General features: G+C 38.5%; 1 long non-coding RNA gene across 1 annotated transcript in view; it reads left to right on the forward strand.

The window, feature by feature from the left end:
- The window catches only part of LOC139039897 (uncharacterized), a 40,968-nt gene extending 22,769 nt beyond the window's left edge, over nucleotides 1–18,199 (forward strand). Inside the window, exon 4 of the long non-coding RNA XR_011493197.1 lies at nucleotides 18,062–18,199. This is a non-coding gene — a long non-coding RNA (uncharacterized lncRNA). The remainder of the gene's footprint in view (nucleotides 1–18,061) is intronic.
- Nucleotides 18,200–20,336: the final 2,137 nt, after the last annotated feature.

Below are 20,336 nucleotides of genomic sequence, written 5' to 3' on the forward strand. Positions count from 1 at the left end.
TCTAAGAGGAAGTCTCAGAGGGTCATAAACAACGTGTGTCAGCTTCACAGCTCTCTTTCCTTTTTCTGTTTTGCAGGATTATACTTTTAGGAATGTTTTTCTTCTCAAAGCAAGACACACAGGAAGTTCAAAAATACATTTATAAATGTACTTCTCAGAAAATGTTTTGGCGAACAGGATTACTGATTGGAAGCAGGCAGCTCTACCGACTTTGAGAATATCCTGATTAGATGTCGTTATTTCCTTTGTGGCTTAAGCGGCGATATATTAATCTGAATTTAAAACCATCGGTTCCAACCACTTTTTAAGTTGTTAGAAATAGGCAACCACCAGCTTAGTAACAAGGGTAAAGCTAAATTCGTCATTTGTTTTTTGAGGTTGCAGAATAAATGAAACTTTCGAAACAAAAGATAAATTGGGCTCACGTTGCACTGACTGACGGAGATTGCTCCAGCCAGTGATAGCAGCAAAAAAGCGTCTTTACCAGGTGGTAAAGATGATAAACCAAGGTTATGATTGAACATGTAACTTCACAACAGGGAAAAACTCTCCTGGGTCGGACCACAGACCCATAAGCATTCAGAGTAGGGTTATGTTTATAGAGAGTCTCTATTCATTGTTATTTAAGAAATGAAAATCTGTTTGCTTAAAAAAATTTTATTTAATTATTTAGCACGTTCTTTGGCATTCTGAAAGAAAGATCTTATCACAATGTTGCAAAGAAATAGATTTTTCTAAGAGCATTTTTGTAAGGCAGTTATATAACTTCATTGAAATCGACAGACTGCACTTGGTGTGAAGTGTGTATTTTAAAGGATTAAATCATTAAAAGTTAGATTAATAATTTTTCAGGTCTAACACTATGCCTTTAAAACAGCTGTTCCATTTGACCGAAAAAGATGGCAGGAGTACTGTGAAGTGCTTCATATGTTTTAAATGAAGCCGGATTGTCTATTGTTTAGTAATTTATTCTTTTGATGGCTATCAGAAAAGAGAAAGAGCTGCCTGCTTCATTGCTTGAGAAGCCTCAGGAAACCCGAGTAGCTCATTGGTTCTCGGGTCTGGGTTATTGCCAAGTTACAGAGTAGACTGTGTTAAGCTTGAAATGCGAGCACTAAAAATGTTTTAATGGGAAGCATTATAATGATCCCACTTTCATAAAACGCTCCTTCCTCTCCATTCTCCAATAACGGACCAATCCCTTCAGGCTTTCCCTAGCCAAGCTCTCACTGGCACCAGGGAAAAGCTTTCACAAAAGAGGCAGAAGGACTGGAATTCATTTAAGCGGAGTCATTTTGCACATATGTAAAAATTGCATCCATTTCTTTTTGTCACTAAGATGGCTGGTTAGTGAAATAGTAGAGATGTAAGAAGTACAAATAGTGTAAAGCAGAATTTTGGCACTGTCACGTGAGTCAGCATCTGTTTAGACCATATGAGTGGCTTAATCTTAGTGAGGGTTATACATGGAGTTTAGAAGGGAATGCTTTCTTGTGGGCGAACAGAAACAAAGGAAAACCCTAATGACCAAGAAGTACTTTAAATTTTTATGTAATGAGCGTGGTCTCAGATATCTGGAGTACATAGAAGCACAGGCTTGTACACAATTAAACGAGTTGGTTCAACACACGTCCTTTGAGTGCCTATTAGGAGACAGCGCTGTGCTTGCTGCTGGGGTATAAAGACCAATCGTACTGCGTTCCTCTCAGAGGGAGCAGGGGACAAATGTAGTCAGAATGCCATCTTCCAATTGCATATATAATACTTCATTTCTGTACTTACGTATCACCTTTTAAACACACTTCCCTTTTTATATTTTCAGCATTTTCTGCACATTTATTTTTTTTTCCATTCAAAACTGAATACGTAAAGGGCCACTTTGAGACAAATGAGCATCCCATTGGGGTTTTATATATTTTGATTTCAGCGTGACAGTAATTTCACTCTTCTCACAATGATCTTCTCCTTAGTATCATCACTCTTATTTTCTCCATTTCCACCTATTTATATAAACTTCAGCGTGATATTCTACTAACTGCATCTCGGACTGCCAGCTGCTCAAGGTGGTAATTGTGCAGAAGTGCAAGCGTTGTCTGAGAGACTGTGCGCTGCCCTGTGGCTTGAACTGTGCATTGAGGAGCTGATGTATGAAAACCTGAACCAATGCAAAAAGCCAAAATGCTTTAAGCACGACACTGATGGATCATAAAAGTTCCATTTGTAAGAAAGGCTGATAATTTGAAGTCAAGGACTACCTGTAAATCAGATCATTTTAGTGTGGTACAGTGTGGTAGGCTAGATGTTAGAAATGTGCATTGCATAACTCATGGGAATGGGGAATGTTATTAACAAGTAATAAAATCCTTAATCCCAAGGAATTTAACTTTTGAATAACTTAATTGGTTGACGATGGAATAAGAGTAAGTACGCAAATAGAAGGTGCCAATAAGCTAAAATCACCTGATGGTGAACTTCGTGGCTTTGCAGCTTGACATGAATTTGAAATTTTTGACTCCAGGTAAGCATTTGGAAGTCCACCTTTCTTGTCGCCTATCATTTAGTTTGGTGGTTCCCAAACTTTTGAGTATGAGGACTCCCCAGTTGCTAGTGATCATACTATTAACTCTTCAGTCTGTAGCTTCTATCTATATACCAGATTTGAGGGTTTTGTATACTAGTTCGATGGCTTACCCACACAGATTGTGGCTGTCAGGGTAGAGGCCTGGTGGGGAATGAGAAGAGCACAGGCCTGAGCGTCAGTATGCTTTCCCATCCAGCTTTTCAGCTGTAAATTCTAATTGGATTTCCCTGAATTCCAAGAATATGTCAGAAAAAAAAAAGATTCAGGGAGAGACAGTGTAACATCTAAGAATTACATGGATGTGACGTTCTGGGGAGCAAAATGGCGGGGTGAGCTGACCCGGGTTTCTCTCCCCTCCAAAATACAACAAAGGATTGGAAAAACTGAATTTCAGAGAATAAATCTAATGCCAACACGTTAGAGACCTACAATACCAAGAAGGCGGAGATCATAAACCTTACTTACGGCCTCAGAGGCACTGGAACGGTAGGAGAGAACATCGCTCCCTCCCGTAGAGTCTGCAATCGCTGCGGCGAGGGTTGGGAAGGAGTGGGGGAGGGGCCGCGCGACCGGGGGATCATCCAGGACTCCTGCCGCTGGTTCAGTGGAAACCCACTGACGAGGGGAAAGCTCCCATCTGCGGGGACCCCATAAACCCAGGGCCTCGGGAGACCAGAGAACAGAACTGATCTGAATCTAGATCGGTGCGCCAGAATAGCAGCCCCTCCCTCCAGGCAAAGCCACTGGGCGCAGCTATCTTACCCAAAGGCGGAGAGCTCATAACACGTGGCTCTCGACCCCCATCTAGTGGCGACAGGCTGTAACTGCAACCGAATTCTACCACCATGCGAAAAAACTGCTCCTCTACCATCCAGCAATTTATAAAAGCCCCAGACCAGAAGGAAAACAATAAAAACATGGAATTAAGTCCTGAGGACTTGGAATTAGGTAAACTAAGTGATAATGAGTTCAGAGCAGCTATAATCAAAAAACTCAATGAGGTAGAGAGAAAGATAGAGAAACAAGCCAAGTTCTGGAGTTACTTCACAAAAGAGATTGAAATCATAAAGAAGAATCAAACAGAATTGCTAGAGATGAAAAACACAATGGACCAGATAAAACAGAATATGGATTCCCTGAATGCCCATGTAGACACCATAGAAAAGCAAATTAACATAACTGAAGATAGGCTGAATGGCTCCAGACAAAGGAAGAAAGAGAACTAAGAATTTGAAAAAACGATGAAAATCTCCGAGAGATAGTGGATTCAATGAGGAGTAAGAACATAAGGGTCACAGGAATTCCCAAGAACATGGAAAAGGAAAATGGAGCAGAAAGTGTGCTTAACAAAATTATTGAAGAGAACTTCCCAAATCTAGGGATTGACGGAGAAATGTGTGTAGAGGAAGCTTTCAGATCTCCTAGATTTGTCAATGTTAAAAGACCTACTGCAAGGCACATAGTAGTAAAATTGGCTAGAAGGAAAGATAAGGAAAGAATACTCAGCGAAGTAAGAAAAAAGAAGAGAATAACCTATAAAGGAGCCCCTATCAGACTGTCAGCGGATTTCTCTACAGAAACCTTACAAGCTAGGAGAGAATGGAGTGACATATTCAAAGCCTTAAAAGATAAAAATCTTCAGCCAAGAATACTCTATCCAGCAAGAATTTCCTTCAGATATGAGGGAGGAATTAAATCTTTTCCAGACAAACAAAAGTTAAGGGAATTTATAACTAAAAGCCCTCCACTACAAGAAATCCTCAAGAAGGCTCTCATACCTGAAAAAAGAAAGAGGGGAGAAAGGGGTCACAATCCACAGACTAGGGAGACCAATGGATAGAACCAGAACAGGATAGCAAATATTCAACTATAGCATTAGGGTCAAGGTAAGGAAAATATCAAAGCAAGGACAATCTTATCACTCTAACTACAAATTCATAACACGAGTTGGAATAAGAAATGAAAATAATTACTTAGGAGGGGAAGAGCAAAGGGTCTAAATCAGTATTGGTCAAGTAAGTAAGAGACCACCAGAGAATAGACTATATTATACATGAGATTCTAAATGCAAATTTCAAGGTAGACACTAAAATAAAATACAGAACAGAGTCACAAATCATAAATAAGGAAAAATCTAAGAAACCCAGCATAAGAAATTGCAGTATTAAATGGGTAGTCAAAAGCACACAGGAAAAGAAATGCAGGAAAACAAGATAATGAGCGACAGATTGACAGCGTTAAGTAGACATGCATCAATAATCACTCTCAATGTAAACGGATTGAACTCTCCAATAAAAAGACACAGAGTGGCAAAATGGATTAAAGAACAAGATCCAACAATTTGTTGCCTCCAGGAAACACACCTCAGCCCCAAGGACAAACACAGACTCAGGGTGAAGGGGTGGAGGACAATACTTTCAAGCTAATAGCAAGGAAAAAAAGGCAGGTGTTGCAATTCTTATATCAGACCAAGTGGATTTCAAAATAAGACAGGTAAAGAGAGACACAGAGGGACAATATATAATGATCAAAGGGACACTTCTTCAAGAAGAAATAACGCTTATAAATATCTATGCACCCAATACAGGAGCACCAAGATTCATAAAGCAACTATTAACAGATCTAAAGGAAGATGTTAAAAACAACACAATAATAGTAGGGGACCTCAACACCCCACTCACATCAATTGACAGATCATCCAGACAGAAAATCAACAAGGAAATAGTGGAGCTAAATGAAAAACTAAAACAATTGGACTTAATAGACATATATAGATCACTTCACCCTAAAAGAGCTGAATACACATTCTTCTCAAGTGCACATGGAACATTCTCAAGGATAGATCATTGTTGGGAAACAAGGCAAGCCTGTACAAATTTAAAAAAATTGAAATAATAACAAGCATCTTCTCCCATCATAGTGCTATAAGGCTAGAAATTAATTACAAGAAAAAAGCTGAGAAAGGCACAAAGATGTGGAGACTAAACAACACACTACTGAACAAGCAATGGATCATTGAAGAAATTAAAGAAGAAATAAAAAAATACCTGGAAACAAATGAATATGATAACATGCCATACCAACTCATATGGGATACAACAAAAGCTGTTTTAAGAGGAAAATTCATTGCAATACAGGCACATCTTAACAAACAAGAAAAATCCCAAATAAGCAATCTTAAAATACACCTAACTGAACTAGAGAAAAAAGAACAAATAAAGCCCAAAGTCAACAGAAGGAGAGAAATAATAAAAATTAGAGCAGAAATAAATACTATTGAAATGAAAAAGGCAGTAGAAAGAATCAATGAAACAAAGAGCTGGTTTTTTGAGAAGATAAATAAAATTGACAACCCACTGGCCAGACTTACAAAGAAAAAAAGGGAGAAAGCTCAAATAAACAAAATCAGAAATGAAAGAGGAGAAATAACAACAGACTCTGCAGAAATACAAGAGATTATAAGAGAATACTACAAAAAACTATATGCCAACAGAGTGGATAACCTAGAGGAAATGGATAAATTCTTGGACTCCTACAATCTCCCAAAGCTCACTCAAGAAGAGGCAGACAATCTGAACAGACCAATCACAAGGAAAGAGATTGAAACAGCAATCAAAAACATCCCAAAGAATAAAACCCCAGGACCAGATGATACCAAAACCTGACAAGGACACCACGAAAAAAGAGAACTACAGGCCAATATCACTGATGAACATAGATGCAAAAATTCTAAACAAAATTTTGGCAACCAGAATTCAGAAATTCATCAAAAGGATCATACATCATGATCACGTGGGATTCATACCAGGGACACAGGGATGGTTCAACATCCGCAAATCAATCAACGTGATACACCACATCAACAAACTGAGGAATAAAACCACATGATCATCTAAATAGATGCAGAGAAGGCACTTGACAAGATCCAACAGCCATTTATGATAAAAACTCTGAACAAAATGGGCATAGAAGGAAACTACCTCAACATAATAAAGGCCATATGTGACAAACCCATAGCCAACATCATACTCAATGGGCAAAAACTGAACACCATCCCCCTGAAAACAGGAACGAGACAAGGATGTCCTCTATCACCACTCTTATTTAACATAGTACTGGAGGTCCTTGCCAGAGCAATCAGGCAAGAAAAAGGAATAAAAGGAATCCAAATAGGGAGGGAAGAAGTGAAACTCTCGCTGTTTGCAGACGACATGATCTTATATATAGAGAACCCCAAAGAATCCATTGGAAAACTCTTAGAAGTAATCAACAACTACAGCAAAGTTGCAGGGTACAAAATCAATTTGCATAAATCAGTAGCATTTCTATACTCCAATAACGAACTAACAGAAAAAGAACTCAAGAACACAATACCATTCACAATCGCTGCAAAAAGAATAAAATACCTTGGGGTAAATTTAAGGAAGTGAAGGACCTATATAATGAAAATTACAATGCCTTTCTGAGAGAATTGGATGACGACATAAGGAGATGGAAAGACATTCCATGTACATGGATTGGAAGAATAAACATAGTTAAAATGTCCATTCTACCTAAAGCAATCTACAGATTCAATGCCATCCCAATCAGAATCCCAATGACATTCTTTACAGAATTAGAACAAAGAATCCTAAAATTCATATGGGGCAACAAAAGACCCCGAATTTCTAAAGCAATCCTGAGAAAAAAGAACAAAACGGGAGGCATCACAATCCCTGACTTCAAAACATACAACAAAGCTACAGTAATCAAAACAGCATGGTACTGGTACAAAAACAGGTGCACAGATCAATGGAACAGAATTGAAAGCCCAGAAATAAAACCACACATCTATGGACAGCTTATCTTTGACAAAGGAGCTGAGGGCATACAATGGAGAAAAGAAAGTCTTTTCAACAAATGGTGCTGGGAAAACTGGAAAGCCACCTGTAGAAGAATGAAAATTGACCATTCTTTTTCACCATTCACCAAAATAAACTCAAAATGGATCAAAGACCTAAAGGTGAGACCTGAAACCATAAGCCTTCTGGAAGAAAACGTAGGCAGTACACTCTTTGACATCAGTATTAAAAGGATCTTTTCAGACACCATGCCTTCTCAGAGAAGGGAAACAATAGAAAGAATAAACAAATGGGACTTCATCAGACTAAAGAGCTTCTTCAAGGCAAATGAAAACAGGATTGAAACAAAAAAACAACCCACTAACTGGGAAAAAATATTTGCAAGTCATATATCTGAGAAAGGCTTAATATCCATAATATATAAAGAACTCTCACAACTCAACAACAAAAAATCAAACAACCCAATCAAAAAATGGGCTGGAGACATGAACAGACATTTCTCCAAAGAAGGTATACGGATGGCCAATAGGCACATGAAAAGATGCTCATCATTGCTGATCATCAGGGAAATGCAAATCAAAACTGCACTAAGATATCACCTTACACCCATTAGAATGACAAAAATATCTAAAACTAATAGTAACAAACGTTGGAGAGGTTGTGGAGAAAAAGGAACCCTCGTACACTGCTGGTGGGAATGCAAACTGGTGCAGCCACTATGGAAAACAGTATGGAGATTCCTCAAGAAATTAAAAATAGAACTACCATACCATCCCGCCATCCCACTACTGGGTATTTATCCAAAGAGCTTGAAGTCAGCAATCCCAAAAGTCCTATGTACCCCAGTGTTCATTGCAGCATTATTTACAATAGCCAAGACATGGAGGCAACCTAAGTGCCCATCAACAGACGAATGGATAAACAAGATGTGGTACATTTATACAATGGAATACTACTCAGCTGCAAAACAGAACAAAATCATTCCATTTGCAATAACATGGATGGACCTTGAGGGAATTATGTTAAGTGAAATAAGCCAGCTAGAGAAGGACAATCTGTGTATGACTCCACTCATATGAAGAATTTAAAATTATGGACTAAGAACAGTTTAGTGGATACCAGGGGAAAGGTGGGGTGGGGGGTGGGCACAAAGAGTGAAGTGGTGCACCTACAATGAGAATGACAAACATTAATGTACAACTGAAATTTCACAAGATTGTAACCTATCATTAACTCAATTGAAAAAAAAAAAGAATTACATGGATGTTTTCTGGGAAGGGACTAAACGGAGAACTCGTTATTGTGTATAAAATAAAACATCTCAAGTCCAGACACCAATTGTCCTTGCTTGCCTTGGAAGTTATTAATTTTTAATGCTGCTGTAAGATTGATGTAAATATGACAAGGGAATAAGAGATTTCCATTTTAATAGGGTGTGAGTATAGTTAATAGCAATTTATTTCACCAGCTCTTCTTTCGGCTTTCTCTCCCTTAAGTTTCTCTGCAGGACCATTTATAAAAATTAATGCTAATTCCTCTCTCCTTCCTTCCCTTTGTTCTTTCTGTAAACATTTATTGAGCACCTACTGACCCCAGGAATTCTGGCTAGCTGCTGAGAACAAAAGAAAGAAAAAGGCAGAGTCAAATGTGTAAATGACTTAAAAAAATCCACAACTAGGAGAAGAAAATAGAGTAGTCTATCTCCCCACCTCTCGGATTTGGGAAAGATTTCTTCAATAAACAACCATAAAGGGAAAAAAACCATGTCAAAACCAAGAATTTCCATAGAGAAATGTGATAATAATAATAATAAGAAGAAGAATGAGAATAATAACAGTAATTGCCAGGCACTGATATACATGTGTCAACTCAACCAATAAGATGGGTTCAGTTATTGTTCCAGTTTTACAGATGAGAAATGTAAGATACGTAGACATTAAGTAGCTTTCTCAAGTCACGTAGCAAGTGCATGGCAAACACCATAAGCAAGGTTAAAAGACAAGCAGCAGAGTGACAAAAGATATTTGTAAATTATATAACAAAGATTAATTTTCCAGACTACGTAAAGAACTCTTTAATTGGCAATTTAAAGGCAAGGAAATCTAAATATCCACCATGCATATGAAAGTATGCTCAGCTTCACTGCTTAGTGGGAAAATACAAATGAAACCAGTATGGGTTGCTAATCTTTATGTATCGTGTAGGCATAAGTCAACAGATCTGGCAACATCAAGCCTTTGTAAAGACGTTTTAGAAGCAATACTTTCATTTACTGTTGGCTGGGAGTAACTGGTGGCACAGCAACTTTGGTTGCATCCAGAAAAAATGAAAACAAGCATATCTTAAAATTTAGTAATTTCACTTTAGGAAATATACATGCAGTACTGTGCTGACAAATGTCTGGTTGCTGGTAAATGTTTAGCAAGTAGCTTTCCAGTTGGGGGACAGGGAATTTGCTGTGTACGTTTGCCATTTTCCATGGTGTAAATGCTCCTGCCTTGGTCGTTTTCAAGCCACCCAAATCACATCACTGAAGGCGGAGTAGGAAAGAGATGTGCACCATCATTTCTCACAAGTCATTGGAGCTGGGTCCAGCATACCACCGTGAGACATTCTGGTCCTTGAGCTCAAGAGATGTGAACAAACTTGTTCACTGACGATTGTGGGTTGCAGCAAAAATTTAAAGCAAACTAAATATCCACCAATAGAGGGATGAATATATAAACTGTGATAAGTTGTGATAAGGTCATACTGCAGTTAAAAGGGATAAATTATTTCTACATATGTTACTGTGGAAGTGTATTTATACATATTGGATAGTTCTCAAAACATAACGTGAACTGATAGAAATAAATTACACAGCAATATTATTATATCATTCTGTAATATAAAAACAATATAACAGATATTTTGAATTATACATATAATAGAAGGCTATATACCAAAATGGAAAATTGGACTAGAAAGCTATAGATCAAAGTTGCCTTTGAAGTGTGGAAGGAGATAATGGTATGGGGGGAGGTGTGATGATGATTCAAGGCTGTATTACTAACATCTGTAATATTGCTGTTTTCTCACAGTATCTACTCAGCCTCTTTGAACTTTGTGTAGAAAAACTCTAAAAATGCTCCTATTCTTTAACCTATGAATTCATTAATTGAAGATGCATTATTCTTAATAGAAGCTTTTCTGGAATCAAAGAAGCATTATCACATTAAATACATATATTAATCGTAAGACTTATTTCAAATTCAGGAACATTAAAATGTTTATTCAGGTGTGCCCGTAACGAAGGAATATGGTAATTCAGCTGACTGGGATGGTTTAGCAGCTGTCAGGCATAAAATTTCATTACTTTTTGATAATAGATATATGATTGAAAAATAATACAATAGTTCTTAGTGTATCTGGAGGTATTCCACATTTGAAATAAATATCAATGATTGTTAAATATACTGCATTTACGCAGGACCTGTGGACGACATGAAGATATATAGTAGAGCCCTCCAGAAACTGCCGGTCTCAGCCACTGGGAACATAGGCAGCAATGCAGAGGTAAAATTGCCTCTGAGTGGCAATTCCACATGCCTTGTCATAGGATATGTGCTTTTCCCATGAAATTGCATATAAAGTGCAGGAGAAGGTGGGCGGCAGCACCAAAGAGAAATGATGGCCTGTGACAGTGCTGAGAAATAACAGCAGCCCAAGGGACAGAGGCCTGTGACAGCCCACAGCCAGGGCCGTTTATTACAAGGACAAACCATCCTCTGTGTCGAAATGGCTCAGGAAACCCTCAAAAGTATAAAATCCTTTTATGCATTTGTTTCTTGTTTACTTGTTTGTGTATCACAGCACAATAACCAATGTTTCTCATGTTGTCTTAAAACCATCAAGAAAATGCAAAAAAAATTTTCAGTATGCTCAGAGATTCATGATTTAGAATTATTTTTCTAAAGTTTCAGCTTAATGTGGAACACTCTCTGAAAATGCCAGGGAAATGAGACATCACTTTATTTAAAGAGAGAGTTCATATTTATGCATATTCTATGCCATCTTGAGTCCTTCTGAGAAGTAAGCATTTTTTAAACAAATGATGTAACATTTTTCCACAAGATTTCACTTTTTTCAGAATTTTCATAGTCTTGTAATATTATTTTCAGTTAAGTGATGCTGGAATTGTTATCAGCCCCCAAATGATGAAATGCTGGGGGCCACAAAATCTTGAAATAACTTACCTGATGTCTACACAGAAAGTCATTGTGAGAACCCAGAATGAAGTCCAGGTTTCCTGAAGACTAGCTGCCTTTTCGTATTTCTACAGTCTTATGTCAAAATACACAAGGCCGTGCAGTCTTCTTTAGGACAGGAAGTCTACTTGATCTAGTCTGAGAAATGGAGTCAACAGGGTTTCCCTTTACGACAATATTTGGGAAACTTCAGCTACTATCGAGAGCCCACAGGAAGAGGATGCTGATTGGTGAGTGGACCCTTTTCTCTTTGGAAAATCTGGGAGGTCATCATGACATAATCAAATACAATATCTTGAAAAGATTAAAAAAAAATCCCCAATGTAGTCAGTCATTCAGCCCTGGGAGAGGCAAAATGTGACTAGCGTAGATTAAAAAGAAAGAAATAGAACTCTAGGAAACCTACGATCCATTGGAAATCTCCTTCTTGGGAAGCGTAGATTGAATTTACCCTGCTATTGGGGGAGGATTGCCAGAGAAAATACAGGACTCCCAAATAGAAGAGTGGGACATATATTTTAAAGTTATTCGTTATCTAAAATTCAAATTTATCTAAGCATCTTGTATTGTTATTTGCTAAATCTAGCAGCATTACGTTAGGAACCTACCCCACAACCCCACAATCAACAACAACACCATGATGCCTAATTGGCAGAAGAAAGAGGCTTGCAAGAGAAATCCCCTTCCTCCTCTGGGGAAAGACGGTAGGAAAGAAAACACCATCTGTTTCTTCCTCTTCATCCCTTGATGTAGAAAGTTCTTATGCCAACCAAGTCTTGGAAAACATTGGCTTTTGTTTGCTCTATGCTCCTTCCCTACCCTAATATGTCAGAATTCCTCTCTGCTGACCATTCTATCTTTAACAAAATAAACTGTCCTTTTTGGATGCCTGAGAAACTTACACAGCCTTGTCAAACAGCAAGTTTTCAAAAAATGTGAGGTTGCCATTTTCTTTTCCAAGTAGAACAATAACACCCCTTCTGTCTTCCATTTTACATGTATATTTGCATTTGTACATAGTAAGTGGTTTATATATTCATATGTCCTTTACTTGGAATTATGCTTTCAATACAAATTAGTACAATGATAATTTGGGGAATAAATTTACTCAGCATTCACTATATGCCCAACATTGGTGAGGTTTTGGGATATGCAGATAGGACAGACGTGTTCCATGTCATCATAGAATTTGTAGTGTCACAGAGGTGGGTCAGACAATTCACAAACTTTAATGTCTGATTAATAATATGATGGGGAGTACAAGATGTTTTTGGTTAGAAAACCATGGGGACTTTCTATATGATTAAAATAGGTTTTTCGAGGCTTTATTTTGACTAGCATTTAATGAGCTTTTAAACGTTCATCCTTTGTGCCTCCAGGAAGAATTCTCTACTACAGGGCAGTAGGAATTTTCCTTTTTCTTTTGAGGAAGATTAGCACTGAGCTAACATCTGCCACCAATCCTCCTCTTTTTGCTGAGGAAAATTGGCCCTGGGCTGACATTGGTGCCCATCTTCCTCTACTTTATATGTGGGACGCCTACCACAGTGTGGCTTGATAAGCGGTGCATAGGTCCACCCCCAGGATCCGAACTGCCGAACCCCGGGCCACCGAAGCGGGGTGCTCAAGCTTAACTTCTATGCCACAGGGCTGGCCCCAGAAGTGGGAATTTGAGTACAAGTCAGTATCTTACAGTCATATGGGGTTCTATCTGGGTGCTTTTGTTTGAAAGAAGTTCATCTATTAGATTATTAATAAAGTTATTTTGGGAATTAAGACAAATACAGTAGCAAATTATTTTCTTCTTTGTAATCTAGAAAAGGAAAACAAATTGAGGAATAAAAATCCAGTTAGGATTTCAAAACAAAAAGTTTAATTAAAAAGCCCAAGTTAAGCTGTGGGGCTCCAATGAAGTATGTGTGTGCATGTATGCCGTGGTGAGATAAAGAGATGCCTGAAGATTATGGAATGCTGATATTATTTACTCTCCTTCATAGACTTGATCTTTCCTAAGGATTGACCTCCATTACAACACAATGATCTCTTAGAGTTGAGAGAGAAGTAAGATTAATGAAATGGTATCTTGGTGCTATAGTTAAGTAAAACAGCTCTGTAACTAGAGTTCTGAATAGCGTTTGGTATATTCATGAGCAATTTGTTGGAGTCCGGCTCACATTAGCATGTATAATTTTGAATCTCCCTGTCCAAGAATCCTTTTTCTTTTAATCAATAAGACAAGAGTTTGACTGTGATTGCTGAAAGATTGCGTCAGATTGTTGAGTACACCTCCCGTAACCTCCTCCCGACTGATCTCTGCTGAAAAGAAACCAGAGGTCTACACAAACAAACCGCAGCCAGAAATGTGAAATTAGGGCTGCAACTTAATTTTCATCTGGTCTTGTTAGACTGAAACCATTTTAGGTCATTTCAAATTATTTTAAAGAGTTACACTATCATTTCTTACAAGAACCTTGTAAAATGTGAAAATCATGAATACAAAATGGATTTCTTTCTTTATTCCTTTTCCTAAATATATCACTCCAGTATCAGAGGAATATTATCTATGTCGGCAGCTTTTAATTGCAAAAGTTGAGGAAGATCTGATTAACCTGAAATTTTTTTTAATACCCATTAACTGAAAACTAGCAAAATTCTTTTACACACACACACACATTGTTTAGTTAAAATAAGAGCTTATTACAAGGAAGTCACATTCTGCACTGATGAAAAAGAGCTTATCCGTGAGTGTGCATTTATTAGAAAGTACTCCACACTGGCAGTAATTTTTCTGTCTGTTTTGATTACTGCTGTATCCCCAGCATGTAGAACAGTGACGAGCACATAAAAGTCATGCAATAAATATTTGTTGAAGGACTTCTTAAGTAAAAACATGAAAAGATGTACTTGGGAAAAAGAATGGAGGGTGTGCGGCCTCTCCTCACGCGCTCTTTTTCATCCGTGTAGTCAATATGTATTAATTGGTGACTATATCAGTTTGAATCTTAGGCTCTAGAGGTGTAGCAGTAAAGTAGACAAACATCATCTCTGGCCTCTGGGACACCAACTAGTTTAAATCACTTTGTATATGAGATGGTTATGTGTCTCCAAGTTTTAGGTGACTGGTCTGCTGGAGATGAGAAGGTTGATGGCGCCTGAATACATCCCAGCCCCTGAGCAGAGCTTCCACGATTTTACCACCATTTATGGGCACTGCCAGCAACTGCGGTGTGGACAGGAACCAGAGAAATTTGTAAGATTACCCAGGATTATTCATTAGATATAATTTGTTGCAAACAGTGGACGAAAGAGTGTTTTCCTGTTTGCAAAGATATGAAAATGACTTTATGTCATGGAACTTTCTATTTTTCCTAGTGGCATCCATTGTCCTTAACTATTAATTGTTTCCTTGTTGTATTCAAGTCATTTCTCATTTTGACCCAATCCATCTGCCAAATCTTCTCCCCCTCTCTTCAAACTGTAGGCACTATATTCCCAGAAGGTTCTATTAATTGTTCCCTGAAGAGACCATGCTAAATCTTCTCAAGTTTTATTGTGTAATATTTGCATGCAAAAGAATATATATGACATATGTGTGTGTGCTTTGAAGCATAACAATGAGATAAACATATGAATGATTCTCCTCCTCTCCCTCAGCTTTCGGCCAGAACATTACTGTTGCCTCTACCTGTGTGTTGCTTTTGCATTCTTGCTTCTCAGCTTTTGCTCGTGCTGTCTATCCCTGCCTGGGGATACGCTCCTCCATACTCAAACTTTTACCCTTCAAAGCTCTGGTCAGATCCTAGCTCCTGCATGAAGCTTTTCTTCATGTGGCCTGTAATTTCCCCTTTCCTGACTTCTTACAGGACCTGTGGGTCATACCGCTCTTTGGGTATTTCAGTATATGCTGCCTTTGTCTTGTGGTGCTTCCTCTGTCACCTTGATGGGGAGAGCTCCGCAGGTGAGGACTCTCCTTTCTCCCACCATGTCCTTGCAGTGCACTTAGTAGATTCTTGAGAGTTGCCACTACCCTAGATGGAAAATTCTACTGTCAAGGTAAACAATGCAGTGGGTAGAACAACGAATGGGATCTCAAAACCTGCGTTTAATTCCAGATCTCTGACCCCTCTTAGATGTGACCTTGGGCAGTGTAATTAACCTCTGATAATTTCGTGATTATGTACACACAAATTTCATGGAGATCTTGGGAAAATTAAATGAGATAACACGCCTGAAAATTCTGCATATATTGGTTTTTAATGTTTGCTTATCTGACTTATGTATGCTAGACCCAAGGAAGTCAAACACATTATTACTTAGCAATATATTCAAGATTTTATTGGCAACGTGCAGAAACACTTGCTGTGACATATGGGACAGCCATGAGCTCCTGAGCAAGCCTCTTTCACCCAATCACATATTTATAATTTTTGAATTGTGGATTAGAGTGCATATTCTCTTAATCACCTTGGGACACCAGGGAGCTCCATTTCAGCTTAATCGAACCACATAATTTAATAATTAATAAGTTGGGCAAATTGAATAGGAGGTCTGCTTCAGACCTTTGCAGTTTCCAATCAGGCAACCAAAACCGACAGGGACAGAACTTCAAGGAAAGCCTTGAGATTAAGCACCGATTATGAGAAACATGGTCTAAAGGTAGATGACTCCCACACAATATGTTTATTATATCAAATATCATTGCATTAAGAAATAAAATTCCTTTTAAAACATCTGAAACAAAGATTGTGTTTGTATATCCACAGGTGATTACCATTCAAAAGACTTCATTTGCATTTCAGAATCTTTGAGCTGAACAGACTACAGATTCTTATCCATTGAGTCAGTTTTCAGATGTGGAAACTGAGGCCAAGAGAGCTTCTGTGGCTTGTCTAATGTTACAGGTCTAGTTAGTGCTCATCCAAGGTGTCCTAAATCTGAGCGGTGGGTCCTTTCTATAGGTTTTTACTGCCTTTGGATTTGTATATTTTTAGTATACTAATTTTCAAACTTTTTTTTTTTTTTTTTGCTGAGGAAGATTGGCCCTGAGCTGACATCTGTTGCCAATCTTCCTCTTTTTGCTTGAGGAAGATTGTCCCTGAGCTAACATGTGTGCCAGTCTTCCTCTATTTTGTATGTGGGACACTGCCACAGCATGGCTTAATGAGTGGTGTGTAGGTCCACACCTGGGATCCGAACCTGCAAACCTCAGGTGGCAGAAGCGGAGTGCATGAACTTAACCACTACGCCGTGGGGCTTGCCCCTATTTTCAAATGTTTTGAAGTCATGGAATCTCTTTTGCAGATGACCAATGTGTAAAACAACTCAAACCAGACTTGCTGTATTGGGAGAGGTTTGAGGAGTTGCAAACCTTAGTTCCCCTTTCTGCCCTAAGTAGTGGCAGCCATGACACTTCCATATAACCCCAGTGATCTGTAGAAGGGCATAAAAGGTCTGATTTGGAGTGTTCTTTCTTTTGATAATAGTAGATATTAATGCATAGTCTTTTTTTCCCCAGTTTTATTGAGAAATAATCGACATACACCACTGCATAAGTTTAAAGCATACAGCATGATTGTTTCATTTACATATATTATGAAATGATCACCACAATAGTTTTAGTTAACATCCATTATCTCATGGAGATACACTAAGAAGTAAAGAAAAGCAAATCTCTACTTGTTATAAGAACTCTTAGGACCTACTCTCTTAACAGCTTTTGTTTATATCATATGGCAGTATTAACTATAGTGATCATGTTGCACATTACATCTCTAGCACTTATTTCTCTTATAACTGGAAGTTTGTACCTTTAACCACCCTCCTCCAATTCCCCTTCCTCCCCTTCCACCTCTAATACCCACAAATCTGATTTCTTTTTCTATGAATTTGATTTCTTTTTTAGAATCCACATATAAGTAAGATCACACAGTATTTGTCTTTCTCTCTGACTTGTTTCACTTAATTTAATGCCTTCCAGGTCCATCCATGTTGTTGCAAATGCATATTGCAAATGCACATGCAAATGCATATTCTTTGCAGGTTAGGGTTGATGGATAAAGTTAACTATTTATCAATATCTAGGTAAATTTGGTCACTTAGGAAAATGAAACAAGAAAATTACTGACTGAAAACTGGATACAGCAAATCTGATATTTTCTGTGTTTTCTCCATACATTTATGTCAGTACATTTCATTCATAATTTAAACACTTTCTAATGCTGGATTCTTGCTGGTTATGGCAAATTGTGTCCACATTGGCAACATTTTCAAATATCAATTGAAACTCCAAGGGAGTGTCTATGGTAACCAATAGGCTGGCAGGGTTGTTTAATCTTCATTGTATGTTGCTACCATGCCTTCTCCATAAAATAAATTGGGGCATTTTTATGCAGGTGAAAGTGCGGCATTTACTCACTGCTGGACAGAAGCCATTTCTTGATATGCTGCTCCTATGTGTTATCATGTCAACCCCATCTTTCCAGAGATACGCTGTTTGTATTTGGAGCCATCGGGAGTTGGAAGTCAGCAAAGTAAGTCACACACTCTCAGAGTGGACCAGCTGTGCATAAAGATCTAATCACTACAATTCTCTGAGTTGAAGCCTTGTACCCAGTTGCCCCTTCAAATAACAGAAGAAGAAAGCAGACAGCATTATGAGAAGACAATGTTGCTATACCAGTCTGTCATTGCTCTTTCTTCTTCCACGTCTCTTTCAAATCTTTCTTTTGTTAAATAGTCTAATTCTTACTTGGCATTAGTGTATCAGGTTAACTGACAGCTTTATATTGTGATGCTGAAAAACACGAAAAGAAAACCCCAATACTCGTCCATTTTGGAGGACAGAGGATGAAAATTACTCACACAATATTCTATTTTCAGTTTTGGAAAGCAGTGAGAATTCATGTTTTTATTCATTCATTCCAAAAACATTTACTGACTACCAAGTATGTACCACCAACTGAACTAAGCCCCAGGGGTTTAAAGATATATTTAGTGTGAGCCTCTGATAGACAGGAGGAAATACACATAATTAAAATACTTGCAATTGATCAAGACTGGGCTGTTGCAGAGCATAGAGGGCTTTGTGGACATCAGTGGAGACTTGAGAAGAGAGAAAGTTTCAGAGAGAAGCTGATATTTAAATAGGGTCCTTAAATGTGAGAAATACTTTGCCACAACCAAAGTCATGGTCAGAGGTCAAAATTCAAGGCTGGGAAGGAACATAGATGTGCTGAGGGCCTGTGAAGTCCTCTGGGAGCAGCACAGTGACTCAGTGAAGGGTTGAGGACACACCCTAAGTGAACAGAAGCTGGCGGGCATTCCACATGTTTGGGGTTATAAAGTCAGGATCTAGATGTACTTCTATGGGGTGGAAGAAATGGCCTGATGTAATAAAAGTTGTTGGAAGCAACCCAAGTGTCCATCAATGGATGAAAGGATAAACAAAATGTGGTAGATACATACAATGGAATATTATTTAGCCTCAGAAAGGAAGGAAATTCTAACTAAAAAGGGTTCTTCACTCAATTCCAATGTGGGGAGGTGTTCCCCACACCACCACACAATTCTCTGACATCAGCTGCGTATCCTGCAATTCAACTCAACTCTGGTATTCTCTAACTGGAGATAGCATCAGATTCCACAGGTTAAGGGCTCAGTCCCACAAGACTACGCTTCACTTCAGACATCATTCAAGAGCCCAGGTTCTTACCTGTGCTTCTGACTTACTGGCTACAGATTGGAGATTCCAATGATCCCCTCCTTGGATTCTATTAATTTGCTAGAGCAGCTCACAGAACTCAGGAAACTTGTTTGCTCGCTAGATTACTGGTTTGTTACAAAGGGTGTTAAAGGATACAAATCAACAGCCAGAGGAAGAGATACATAGGGCAAGGTAAGGTGATAGTGTGCGGAGCCTCCATGCCTTCTGGAAGTATACCACTCTCCGTGAATTGCCGTGCGTTCACCAACCTGGAAGCTCTCCACATCCCGTCCTTTTGGGTTTTTATGGAGGCTTCATCGCATAAGTGTCATTGGTTCTATCATTGGCCATTGGTGATTAAACTTGATAGCCAGCCTCTCTCCCCTCCCCAGAGGACAGAGAGGTGGAACTGAAAGTTCCAACCCTCTAATCACATGATTGATTCCTCTGGTGATCCGGACCCCACCCTTAGATGACCTAGGGACATTCCAAAAGTCACCTCATTAACATAGCAAAGGACACTTTTATTGTTCTCATCACTTAGGAAATTCCAAAAGTTTTAGGAGCTCTGTGCAAGGAACAGTGGACAAAGACCAAACTTTCTTCTTATCAGTCACAATATCACACCAATATATGCTACAATGTGGATGAATTTTGAGGGCATTATATTAACAGAAATGAACTACTCACAAAATATCGTATGATTTTACTTGTATGATATACCTAGAGTAGTCAAATGTGGAGACAGAAAGTAGAATGGTGGTTCCCAGGGGCTGGTGGGAGAGAGGAGTGGGGAATTGTTTAATGGGTGCAGAGTTTCAGTTGGGGATGTGGGGGATCAGAATTTCCCACCCCAAAATGTGTCTCTTTGGCTCGATTATTTTTAAGGACAAAAGACTCTGAAGGAAACTTTGACCTTCTGCCTAACTGCCTAAACTGCCTAAAAGAATTTAAGATAGAAGGCC

The sequence above is a fragment of the Equus asinus genome, chromosome 12 (assembly GCF_041296235.1).
Source record: "Equus asinus isolate D_3611 breed Donkey chromosome 12, EquAss-T2T_v2, whole genome shotgun sequence".
In the NCBI taxonomy this organism is placed as follows: Eukaryota; Metazoa; Chordata; class Mammalia; order Perissodactyla; family Equidae; genus Equus; species Equus asinus.